Below are 12396 nucleotides of genomic sequence, written 5' to 3' on the forward strand. Positions count from 1 at the left end.
ATTGTGTCCTTTGGGGTAAAGTGGATAGAGTTGGAGAAGATGATGCCCAGTGAAGCGAGTCAGGAGGTGAAGGACAACTACAGGATGGTTTCACTCATGTGGAATAAACAAACATGAAAAACAAAATGTCAACAACTTTTCAAGACTGTGGGAGAATTATGGTGGTTATCTGTGGAGATGGGGACATAAACTGTTGGTGATGGGAGTGGTGAAAAACAAAAGACTATACTGTAAACCATTACTCAATTAAAAAATACAGAGCATCAATGTGTACTGGAGCCCCACCCTACTAGGGAAAGAGAGAGAGAGACAGACTGGGAGTATGGATCGACCAGTCAACGCTCATGTTCAGCGGGGAAGCAATTACAGAAGCCAGACCTTCCACCTTCTGCATCCCACAGTGACCCTGGATCCATACTCCCAGAGAGATAGAGGGATAGAGAATGGGAAAGCTATCAGGGGAGGGGATGGGATATGGAGATCGGGTTATGGGAATTGTGTGGAATTGTACCCCTCTTATTCTATGGTTTTGTTAATGTCTCCTTTCTTAAATAAAAAAAAAAAATACAGAGCATATCATAGACTTGCTTGGCTCCATGTTACTGGCTAATGATTCAGAGCTGGCACAGTGAACTCAGAAGGTCAAATATCCTTTCTGAATGACAAAGGTGAAGTTTGCCTGCATCTAGGTAAAGGAAATGGTTAATTATACAATCATGACCAACTGTAGTGATGGGTAAGTGAATGGAAGAAAAACCACTGGTTTCTGTCACATTATCCATGAGGCTACTTCTCACATGTGGTCTGTTTTTCTCCTGAGCATGAGCCTATGAAGCTGGCATTTGCACTTGAGCTTTGGGTAAGGACACAGAGGGACTGAGCAGAGCCTACTACATGCTGGACGCTACACATCGACGAATTCGCAAACTAGTTTCACTACCGAATCCTCTCCTAAAAATGTTCCAGTCTCATGTTACTCCCAGTTTACATGAAGAGAACAGGAATTTACAAAGATGATATGAGTAAGTAGTGAACAGCTGTATGAGTCCCAACTTCTTGTCACTCTCTGGCAGCGGATTCCTGAAATGTCTAAGTGGAAACTCCCAGCTAAGAACTGTAAATAGATCTCCAAAGAGATGCAGGCAGAGCCATGGTGCAGAACCTCTTTGGGGAAGAAATCTTGACTGACCTCAAGAGTCCTTTATCTCTGCAAGTGTCAGCTCCTCCAGCTCAGTCTCAACTCCCTCCCCTTAGAAATTGCAGCATCAGGTTCTAAACCTGAGTGAAATCAGACTCTCCACATTCAGGACTCCTCTGTTACCATAGATTCACAGCAAACAATCCTAAAAAAGTAACCTGTAGGACCCCGAGTCTGCACTGCAGAGAGAGTCAGCACTGTGATTTCTGTCTCTGTCTCTCTCTCTCTCTCTCTCTCTCTCAGTCTGAAAAAAAAATCCCCAAAATCTGAAGCTCCATCAAATGACTAGACATATAATTTCATCTTACAGTCCTGAAGGCTGTAAGTCTGTGAATCAAGATGATGCCAGTCAAACAAAGTTGTGTTTCTTCTCGAAGTTGTAGAAGAGAACATTTTCTTGTCTCTTCAGCTTCTAGAGGTTGTTGACATTCCTGTGTCCATGCCTGTTTTTGTCCATCTTCCAGGGCAAGGAGTCATCATCCTCAAATCTCTCTTTTTTTCCAAGCTCTACTTTTGTTATCAAATAATCTCTCACTCTCTGGCTCTGATCATCCTCTGCTTCATATAGAGAAGAAATTTGTGATTACATTGTGTCTACCCATATCAGCCAGAATAGCTCCCTGACTCAAAACTCATGACTTTATCACACCTTCTTTGTTGTCAGATAAAACTCACCAACTCTGGAGATGAGGATTTGGGCATGTTTGGAATGAAAGATAGCTCTTTGTCTGTCACAGTATCCTTTCTACCACACCGTCTGTTTTCCTCAGTAAAGACACTACTCTCTGTCTAGGTGTTTAAGCTGGTAACCTGTGATGAATTACAGCTTGTTTTGGTCTATTTTTTGTTTGTTTGTTTGTTTTACTAGAGCACTTCTCAGCTCTGGTTGATGGTGGTGCAGGGAATTAAAGCTTGCGTTGTGTAGCCTCAGGCATGAGGGTCTCTTTGTATAACATTATGCTACCTTCCCCATCTGACTATGACTTTGCCTTATGTCCCATATCTTGGTGACCACCACCAAATTCTGTCAACTCTACCTCCAGAAGCTCTCCCTTGAGATCTTTCCACACTCACATCTGCTAGTGTCATCTGAACATTCTCTGCTCGGCTGTACAGAGTTCAATTCTGGTACTAAGTCTTGAGGCAGAAGCTTGTAAGTCTTTGAACATGTCTGAGAAATTTTTTAACATTTTAATAGAAATAAAATAATGATCATTGCCAGAGGTTTTGACAATCAGTCCATTGAGAGGATACCATGGCTGAATAGTGGACTCTATCAGTGAGCAGTCAAGGCTTATTTTGAGTTACAGAAGGCTACTTCCTTGCCCTGGGACATCTGGCTGGTTAATGAAGTTCTCCAATTCTTGGTTTCCTCACCTGTAATATGGAATTTGTGAATTACTCAGAGACTCAAACTGTAGTGACGTAGGCACTTACATTGTTCATGTGTGATTTGTTAGAAGCAAGACATTATATAAGCAGTCAGTCAGAGCCTGGTGATATTTCCCTCTTCTGCAACTCAGCCAAGGCCATCTCTGGCCAAGAAGCATCAGCTTGTCTGTCTCTCTATGGCTCTCAAACACTTACGGTCTGCAGGAAGCAACTTCCTGCTCATTCTTGTCTGGGGTGGGTTCAGTTTCTATTTTCATACAGCTAATGAGGAGGGGGTGTTGCTCTTCAAAGAAAATAGTGCTCCCTCTTGAGCACAGCCTACATTGCAAAGGAAAGGATTTTGGAGGGATGCTTAAAAGTGCAGTCACTGAGTCGAGGTATAGCTCATTTGGTGGGGTATGTGCCTTGCTGTGCACTGGGCTCAGGTCCAGGCATCGACACCACAGGAGAAGCTCTGCACTGTGGTGTGTGTCCGGCTCTCTCTGTGTGTCACTCTGTCTATCTCAAGTAAAGGGAATAAAAAATGGCAGCCGAGGAGCAGTGAAATCATGCATGTGCAGGGTTCCAGTCTCACAGGTTTAAAAAAGGGCGGGGGAGAAAGAGGAGAAGGAGACGTAGAAAAAGGAAGAGGCAGAGGAGAAGGAGGAGAAGAAGAAGAGTAGGAGGAAGGAGAAGGAGGAGAAGAAGGAGAATGAAGAAGAGAAGATGAAAAAGAGGAGGAGGAGAGGAAGGAGAAAAAGGAAGAGGAGAAGGTGAAGAAGAGGAGGAAGAGGAGGAGGAGGAGGAGGACAAGGAGAAGAAGGGGCACTCACATGCACCTGTGGTCGTGAAGTAGCTCACTTGAATAGTGCAGGGCTGCTTTGCCTTGTGTGAGACCTGGGCTCGAGAGTGACCCCAGCACAATAAAGGAGGCTTCAGTGTTGGTGTTGCTGTTTCTTTCTTTTTTAATTTTTTGTTTTGTTTATTTATTATTGAACAGGGACAGAGAAATTCAGAGGGGAGGGAGAGGGAGAGAGGGAGAGAGACAAAGAGACACCTACAGCCCCGCTTCACCACTCAGGTTGGGACCAGGGGCTAGAACCTGGGTCCTTTGAGCACTTAACCAGGTGCACCACCACCTGGCCCCCAGTGTTGCTGTTTCTTTTGCTCTCCCTACTTCTCTCTTTCTCTGGCTCTCGGGCTCTGTTAGAAAAGAATACATTACATATGTCTTTATTTGCAAAAATTATAAAATCATAAAACTGTGAAATAGATCTGATCAGGTGAGCAGTCTTTGGGCTTATGTGCAAACAGCTTCAGAGTAAGTCTTTTACTGCTTTTGTCTGCTCCTGTTTTTGGTTATAGCTTTTTTTTTTTTTTTCAAATTGTGGTTCTTACATTATTAAACATCATGGTCATCCCCCAATGCACACAAAATAACTTCTCCATTTGCAAAATTGAGGTGCTAAATATACCGCTAATAAATGTTACAAATAACTGTCACATGGATTCTGTGACTTGCTAAACATTAACCACCTCTGCTACAAATTTGTTTCAGTCCTACATCAACAAAAATCCAACTGCTAGAGAGATTCACTCTGAATTCCAAACAGAGCCATATGCAACAGGACACATTTGCTCCTTAAAGGACAAGATATTAAGCCAAAAGTTGAACTTGTGAACTGCTGTTCACCCATAGAAACATGATTGAAATGAACAGGTAATTGCATAATTATGTTTTCAAAATGTAATTTGTGGAAAGAAATGCAGTAGTACTCGGTTCAAACACCCTTTTTTAACATTTATTTTTATTTCTTTAGTACGGATAGACATAAAGAGAAATTGAAATTGAGAGGAGGAGAGGGAACAGAGATGGAGAGAGACAGAGAGATACCTGCAGTCCTGCTTCACCACTTGTGAAGCTTTCCCCCTGCAGGTGGGGACTAGAAGCTTGAACCCGGATCCTTGTGCACTGTTAATATGTGTGCTTAACTAGGTGCACCACCACCTGGCCCCTCCAAATACACTCTTCTGAACCAAAGCACCATCCTCTGGAAGATGGAAAATTCAGTTACACCATTTGTGGCTGTACCTTGCACTGGGAAATTGCCCTCAGCCTCAGGGGCCTGTCACTAGCCATTGTTTCTTCTCCCATTGGTCACGAATGGCTCAGCCTCATCTGAAATAACTGTGAACTGCCGGGCTAGCTTCTCGGGTGGGAGAGAGACGACCAGGAACTCATGGCTCTCCCAGGAACTCATGGCTGAGCGGGAATGCAATCCCTCCTTTATTGATCAGATACATGGCCTTTTAAGCATCTCTTCACCGGAAGTGGCAAGGGGAAAGGAAATGACTAGGAGAGGGGGCGGAGCAAAAAAGGAGCGCGGACAGAATATAGGAAGCTTCCATCTAACCAGTGGGGATTAAACCAATACCCTGCAGGCAGGGCGGGTCTCAGGCAAGACTGTGACTATGTAAATAGACCACAGCATCAAGCAATGCAGCAGACCTGGCGTGATGACCAACAGTGAACAACCATCTGAGCTCCAGAACCCCCTTAGCATGTAGCAGCAACACAGTCAACCACCCTGAGAGACGTTTTCCTCCATCCCTCATCATCTTGCTGCCTCCTTTTGTGATGACAGGTGTGACTCCTGATAGCACAGCTGCCTTAGTGTGCATCTCAGAGTCGTCTATCCTCAAATAACAATTTAAAAACTCAATCTAAGGCAATGCTGACAAGCCAGTGCTGGGCTCCTACTATGGCAATATCCTACAAAGAAAGCCTCCTGCACTGCTTAAACCAGCTGCAATTCAACTCCCTCCATCTTGGAAAGAGCAGAGATGGGGGCCGGGCGGTGGTGCACCCAGTTAAGTGCACATAGTACTAAGCACAAGGACTGGCTCAAGGATCTGAGTTTGTGCCCTCACTCCCCACCTGTGGGGGGGGGGGGGTTGCTTCACAAGTGGTAAAGCAGGTGCCTATCTTTCTCTCTCCCTCTCTGTCTTCCCCTTTCCTCTCAATTTCTCTCTGTCCAATCCAAAAAAAAAAAAAAGCCTGCCAGGAGCAGAAGCAGTGGATTTGTAGTGCTATCACTGAGTCCCAGGCAAAACAAAAAAAAAGCAGTTATTTATAGTGACCAGAATCAACCTATTTTTCTGGAAAGGGGTTTGCCTTTATTACCTGCAAAACTTTGACCTGCCCAGGAGTCAGGCGGTAGGTAGCACAGTGGGTTAAGTGCATGTGGCGCAACGGTTCAAGCCCCCGGGTCCCCACCTGCAGGGGAGTCGCTTCACAGATGGTGAAGCAGGTCTGCGGGTGTCTGTCTTTCTCTCCCCCTCTCTGTCTTCCCCTCCTCTCTCCATTTCTCTCTGTCCTATCCAACAACAACGACATCAATAGCAACAACAATAACTACAACAATAAAACAAGGGCAACTAAAGGAAATAAATAAATAATTTTAAAAAACCAAACTTTGACCTGCATAATTACCCACAAACATAGAGAATCGATGATTCACCAGGTTTCCATGAAAGGTTCCCAACCTTTCAGATCAAAGGTCTTTTGTATTTTAGGAGAGAGAGGTCCTGCCATGGGCATATGTGGGAAATCCTTGCTCCTCACCATCTCTTCTCCTCCAGAACACACTCAACTCACTGAGCTATTGAAGACGCAGCTGAGATACTGTATTAGAGAGGATACTCTTGCGAGAAGTGGTCTACAGAAGAATGGATGGGGAGCCGAGAGATGACATACTGGATTAAGCACACATAGTGCTAAGCACAAGGACTCAGGCAATGATCCTGATTCGAGCCCCTGGTGATCCCCACCGGCAGGGGAGACACTTCACAGGTGGCAAAGCAGGTCTGCAGGTGTCTCTCTTTCTCTCTCCCTATCTCCCCTTTCCCTCTCAATTTCTCTTTGTCCTATCCAATAAAATGCATGAAAAAAAATCACCAGAAGCAGTAGATAGTAGATTCATAGTGCCAAGACTGAGCCTCAGTGACTGGAGGCAATAAATAAATAAATAAATAAATAAATAAATAAATAAGATATGGAGTCAGGGCACCAGGCCAAGTGGTAAGATATCTTCAAATAACGCTCGCATGAAGTATGGAGGGGGCGGGTAGAAAGTGATTAACTTTGTGTGAAGATGGTAGAGGAAGGTCAGGGAAGTTTCCCAAAGCAGTTGACTTGGAAGCTGAGTCTTAGAAAACAAGAATACTTTGGCCAAGCTTTCCAGTCCTCTAAGCTGGAACCAAGTCAAGATGATGCAGCACGGGTATCAATTACGCCATGAAGGTCTTGAGACGAAAGCAGGAAGTCCTGGTTTGAAAAAGAACAGTGTGTGTATGGTAGGTGGGACCCAGTGGCACACATGGTTGAACATACATGCTACCATGCACAAGGACCCAGGTTCTAGCCCCTTCTCCCCAAATGCAGGGTGGGGATTGGGGGATGCTTCAAGAGCAGTGAAACATGTTTGCAGGTGTCTATCTTTTTTCTTTTACTATCTCTTTCTTCCCTCTCAATTTCTCTGTGTCATATTAAATAAAATAGAGAGGGGAAAAAATGGCAGCTTGTAGTGCCAACATTAAGCCCCAGTGATAACTGACAGCAGTTTAAAAAAAAAACAGTTTGCTCATTTGACACTGAGTCACAACATGACAGTGAAACCCCAGCAGTTCTGCACACAGTATGTGCAATGTTAATTATTAAAATATTTTTGCATGTGCACGCTACCAGATACACCACCAGCAGACACGTTGGCCTTTTGTTTCAACTCAGTAGGGACTGAGTCTGAACTTGTGTACACTGTCCCGGTGAGTTATTCTGCCAGCCTTCCATCATTTCTCAATCCGACTATCCTAGGCAAAGGAAATAATACTAATCTGAAGGAAAACCATTTTGGAAAAACTTTGAATAAGAAGTTTGGGAGGTGAGAGAGTTGAACTGAGATTCAAGCATCCACACGGCCATGGTCCAACTTTATGCCCAGGGCTCTGTGCAGCCTTGGTCAAAACAGCTTTCCTTGAGTCCTTGGTTTTGACTCATTTCTATAGTGAGTGTGTATGTGAGTGTGAGAGGGGAGGGCTAAATAAAGTTTGTACTTGTTCTGAGTTGTAGCTTCTATACCTTAAGATTTCATACCTTAGAATCAGAGGTAGAGGGGGGTTCTACCCTGAACTTTTATGGTGACATATCACTTCTTTGAATAACTATAGCTTCAAGCAGAGAAATATTCTTGACACTTTTATAGGCATTTTCACTTTATTACTTTGAAATTTCATCAAGATTTTCAAGTAGTCATGTAAATGTCTTCTGGTAAATACCAAGGAATGTTCTTTGAGCTTCCTGCTCACTGTCATCTATAATTATAATAATCTCTTCAAAGAAAATATTCTACATAATTAAAAGGTCATGCACTGAAAAATAAAGTTGAAGGTAGCATATGAGATGAGTAAGAATATACACGTGAGTACAGCAGGGCTGTGTGAATGTCATGAGTGAATGTCATTTGTATTTACCCAATTTTAATAATAAAAAGAAAAAAGAATTGAAGCCATTTAAGATGCTTACTAAGAACGGGAGACCAAAATTATATTAAAAATTAAGAAAAGCCAAGAGGTAAGATAACCCAGCAAGGTCAATTTTGGAAAGTTCCAACTCTGGAAAAACTTGTTTTTTTAGACTTTCAAATGTTCCTCTTCACAGAGGTGACTCCAGTATTTCTTCTGAGGAAGGTGTAAGGGGGTGGTGGGCTTTTTGAGGAGAGTTACTGCTGGTAATGGGAGTCACATGATTTGGGTGTTTTCTTTATGATAGAGGAAGCCACTACCTTAGCAGTTTCTCAAAGTGCTCTTGGAAAATGGCTCTGGGAGAAGTTTTAATTTGTAGGCTCCTTCTGGAAGCTAAACCCATTTCTGTTACTGTCTGTAATTCCTCAGCTGTGCTGATCTTATAAGGAGTCACACCATAAGGTTTGCTGTGAAAAATCAATGAATCTAGGAGTAAATCCCAGAACTGGAAAACTTGAAGCCTGCAGCAGTAAATGAGGCACCGTGAGGTCGGTACGATTAATATTCTGGATACAGAAAAGAGGAGAAAATTACTGACATGCTTGACACTTGTTAACTACTCACTAGAGAACTGGGAAGGTTCAAGAAGAGTTTGCTTTACTTATGGAGAATGGTCCTATTATCCAACAACCAGATACCTCAAAAGAATACAAAGCAATTTTGATGATGCTTTCCCAGTGAAGCTCTGAACTGGTTTCTCTGGCCAAAGAGACTTTCTTTCTGCATTTGTTGAGTTTTACCTTCTGGACTCAATAAGAGCAAGAGGAGAAGAGATTGAATGGAAATTGTCTAGACGCTCGACTTGCTCTATTCCTCAATCAGGAAGAGACAGGTGGGAGTTTAGCAGTCCTCCCTGCCAAGTATGAGTTCGGGGAAATAAATGCTATATAAGGTGCAGTTCCTAAGTAATATTGTAGGGATTCCCCTTCCGCTCCCCTCCTCCTCATCTCACAGGACTGAGTCAGCCTCTCCCACTCTTGGCTCATCCTCTCAGGTAAGAATAAGGAGTCACAGATCTCCTGGATGTGTCCAGAGCTCTAGGCCTGCCAGAGATCCAAGCCAAGCTAGGGAACAGTGCATCGTTCTCATGGTGGGTGGTCTGTTGAGATGCCAACCCCCTTTGTGAGCACGGTGAATCAGTCCTCAGCAGATCTGCAAAGTGGTCCTCCAGTTACCTCCAAGGCCTGTGTTCACAGCAGGAAATCCTAGCTAGATACACAAAAAGTGGCTTAGTTAAAACTGAGGTTTGTGAGAGCTTAAACAAGAGATGACTGCCTTCAGTTCTTAGCCTTTTTTCAGAACCTGGACTGCAAACAACCTGAAAGTCAGAATATATATGAAAGGGCCATGGCTGTTTTTGCTGATGCTTCAGCCAGCCAGCCTGGAAAATAAAACCTAACTGAAGTTAGAGTATTATTTAGCAGTTTAAAAAAATGATATTGCATATGCTCTGGGATAAAGTGAATGGAACTCAAGAAGATGAGACACAGGAAGCAAGTAAGGACGCGAAAGGCAAACACAGAATGATTTCCCTCATACGTGGGACGCAGACAACTGAGTATATGAATATGAAAACATATCTCAAGCTATTTCTAAGACTATGAGAGAACTACACTGGTCATCTATGGGGGCGGGCACACCAACTTTTGGTGATGGAGTGGGGATTTTTTTTTAATTTAAAATAATAATAATAAATAAAATAAAAAGATAGTGGAGCAGTGCTTTGATGTGTCTCCTCTCTCTCAAAATATAGAATGGAAGTTGTGCTCAGTGCTGCACTGTGTGTTCAAGGTCCTGCCTGGTTCTCTCAGTACTGCAGAAATAAATAAAATACAAAAGTTTTATTTCCCGTGTGCTTCTGATAACAATCTGCCTTTAAATCGGTCCTGAAGCCTATATCGAGCAGAAATGAGAACTATCAGTTTCAACGAAGCTGGGGATAAAATGAGTCAGTCTAATAAAGGCGCATACATAAAATGTACTTTGATATTAGACTTGCAAAATACATTCTAGCTATTTAAAACGTCTGCTAAGGAACCTTCTACTCAGTTGTTACGGACTGAACGTTTATGATCCACATTCTGAATTTCCTGTATTGAAATCCTAGCCCCTAATGTAGCTTGGTTTTGCGAGGTGAGACTTTGGGATGTGATTAGGCAATGAATGGGCTTAGCATCTTTACAAACGCGATCCCAAAGCACGTTTCTACCCTCATCTGCAAACCAGAAGAAAGATCTCTCCACAGCCTGATCTCTGTGACACGTCGATCTCACACTTCTAGCCTTCAGAACTGTGAGAAATAAGTGCGCTGCTTATGAGCAGCCTGGTTTATGCTACTCCGCTCTTCCGAACTGGGTGTTCAGTGTTTGGTTTATGTAAGAGATGCCACTTCAGTGAATCCTTTCAGTTGCTTCCCAAGTCTCCTTATAGCCTGAAGAGAATTCCTTGGCTGGGTGTCTGGCTCCATCTTGGACATCATCTACTGTCATGGCCCCCCTTCACTGCTCTGCCCTGCCACGGGGGACTTCCTGCCTGCTCACTTTAGAGGTCCACACTCGCCACAGCCTGGGTCACCCCTTTCCTACAGCTGCACAGGCCTCTCTGTCTCCCCAGAGACCAAGGCTTTCTCGGGCCAGCAGTTCCACCCGCCCCCTTTCCCTGAACTCTTTCGTTTTCACCGTTCACTGAGCTGTTTGGCGGCATGTTACAGAACCATTTTGCTATTTCCTTTCTCTCTCTTTTTTAAATTGCTTTATTATTTACTTACTTATTTACTTACTTATTTATTATTGGATAGTAACAGAGAGAAATTGAGAGGAGAGAATGAAACGAAGAGGGGGAGAGACACCTGCGGCCCAGCTTCACCATTTGTGAAGTTTTCTCCCTGCAGGTGGGGACTGGGGACTTGAACCCAGGTCCTGGCACAGTGTAATGTGAACATTTTGAACAGGTGAACCACTGCCTGATTATCTATTTTGCTATTGCCTATCTGACTTTCTACTATAATGTAATCTTCAAGAGCCCAGGGAATTCAGTTCATGGTGGACTCGCAATGTTTAAAATGGTAACTGACAGACAAAGGTTTCTGGCAAGTGATTATTGCTTGATATCTAGGATTTTACTGTGTTGTCTGCTTTTCACCCACAGTCAGATTCACTTCTTCTTGTCTATGTCTATCTTTTCTAGACTTGATGTTTCCAGAAGGTAGCACCAAGTTCTCGCTCACTAAACTAATACCTAAGTATGTATTACATATTCTGCAAAGACCAACTGAATAAATGAAAATTTATGGAACAAATGACCCAACAATACCAAGACAAAGAAAACAGTAAGTGCAGACACAGAGAAGACAATTATCTGACTCTCCTGATTTTCAGCAGCAAAGTGCTTGAGAAAGGAGTTTGGAATCAGATTACAATCTGTTTCTACCACTCACACATTTTTATTTATTTATTTATTTATTTAAAAAAGGAGAATTAACAAAACCGTAGGATAGGAGGGGTACAACTCCCACCACCAGCTCTCCATATCCCACCCCCTCCCCTGATAGCTTTCCTATTCATTATCCTCTGGGAGTATGGACCCAGGGTCCTTGTGGGATGCAGAAGGTGGAAGGTCTGGCTTCTGTCATTGCTTCCCTGCTGAACATGGGCGTTGAGAGTTCGACCCATACTCCCAGCCTGCCTCTCTGTTTTCCTAGTGGGGTGGGTCTCTGGGGAAGAGTACCCCCCAACACTTTATCTGCACTCACACATTTTGTGTGTGTGGGGGGGGAGGGTCATGTACATATGCTAAATTTCAGTTTCTCCTTTGGAAAGTGAGGAATATGCTCTCCTGCTTTTAGGATTAATTCATGTACGTGGGATCTGTCTAGAGAACTAAAGAAGATGACTCTATATTCTCAGGGTTTGATACCCAATCTGTTAGGGCTTGAGTGCCTGGGGAAGAGTGAAAGAGTCCAGGTAGAGAAAGCGCCTCTGTAAGGAGTGATGATGGGGGGCCAGGCGGTGGAGCACCTGGTTGAGCACACATGTTACAATGTGCAAGGACCCAGGTTCGAGTCACTGGTTCCTTCCAGGGGGGGTGGGGGGAAAGCTTTGCAAGTGGTGAAGCAGGACTTCGAATGTTTCTCTGTCTCTCTCCCTATCTCCCTCTACTGTCTCGATATCTGACTGTTTCTATCCAATAAATAAAGATAATAATAAAAAATAAATTTTAAGAGGAGTGATAACGGGGCCTCTTGTACA

The sequence above is a fragment of the Erinaceus europaeus genome, chromosome 10 (genome assembly GCF_950295315.1).
Source record: "Erinaceus europaeus chromosome 10, mEriEur2.1, whole genome shotgun sequence".
Taxonomy (NCBI): Eukaryota; Metazoa; Chordata; class Mammalia; order Eulipotyphla; family Erinaceidae; genus Erinaceus; species Erinaceus europaeus.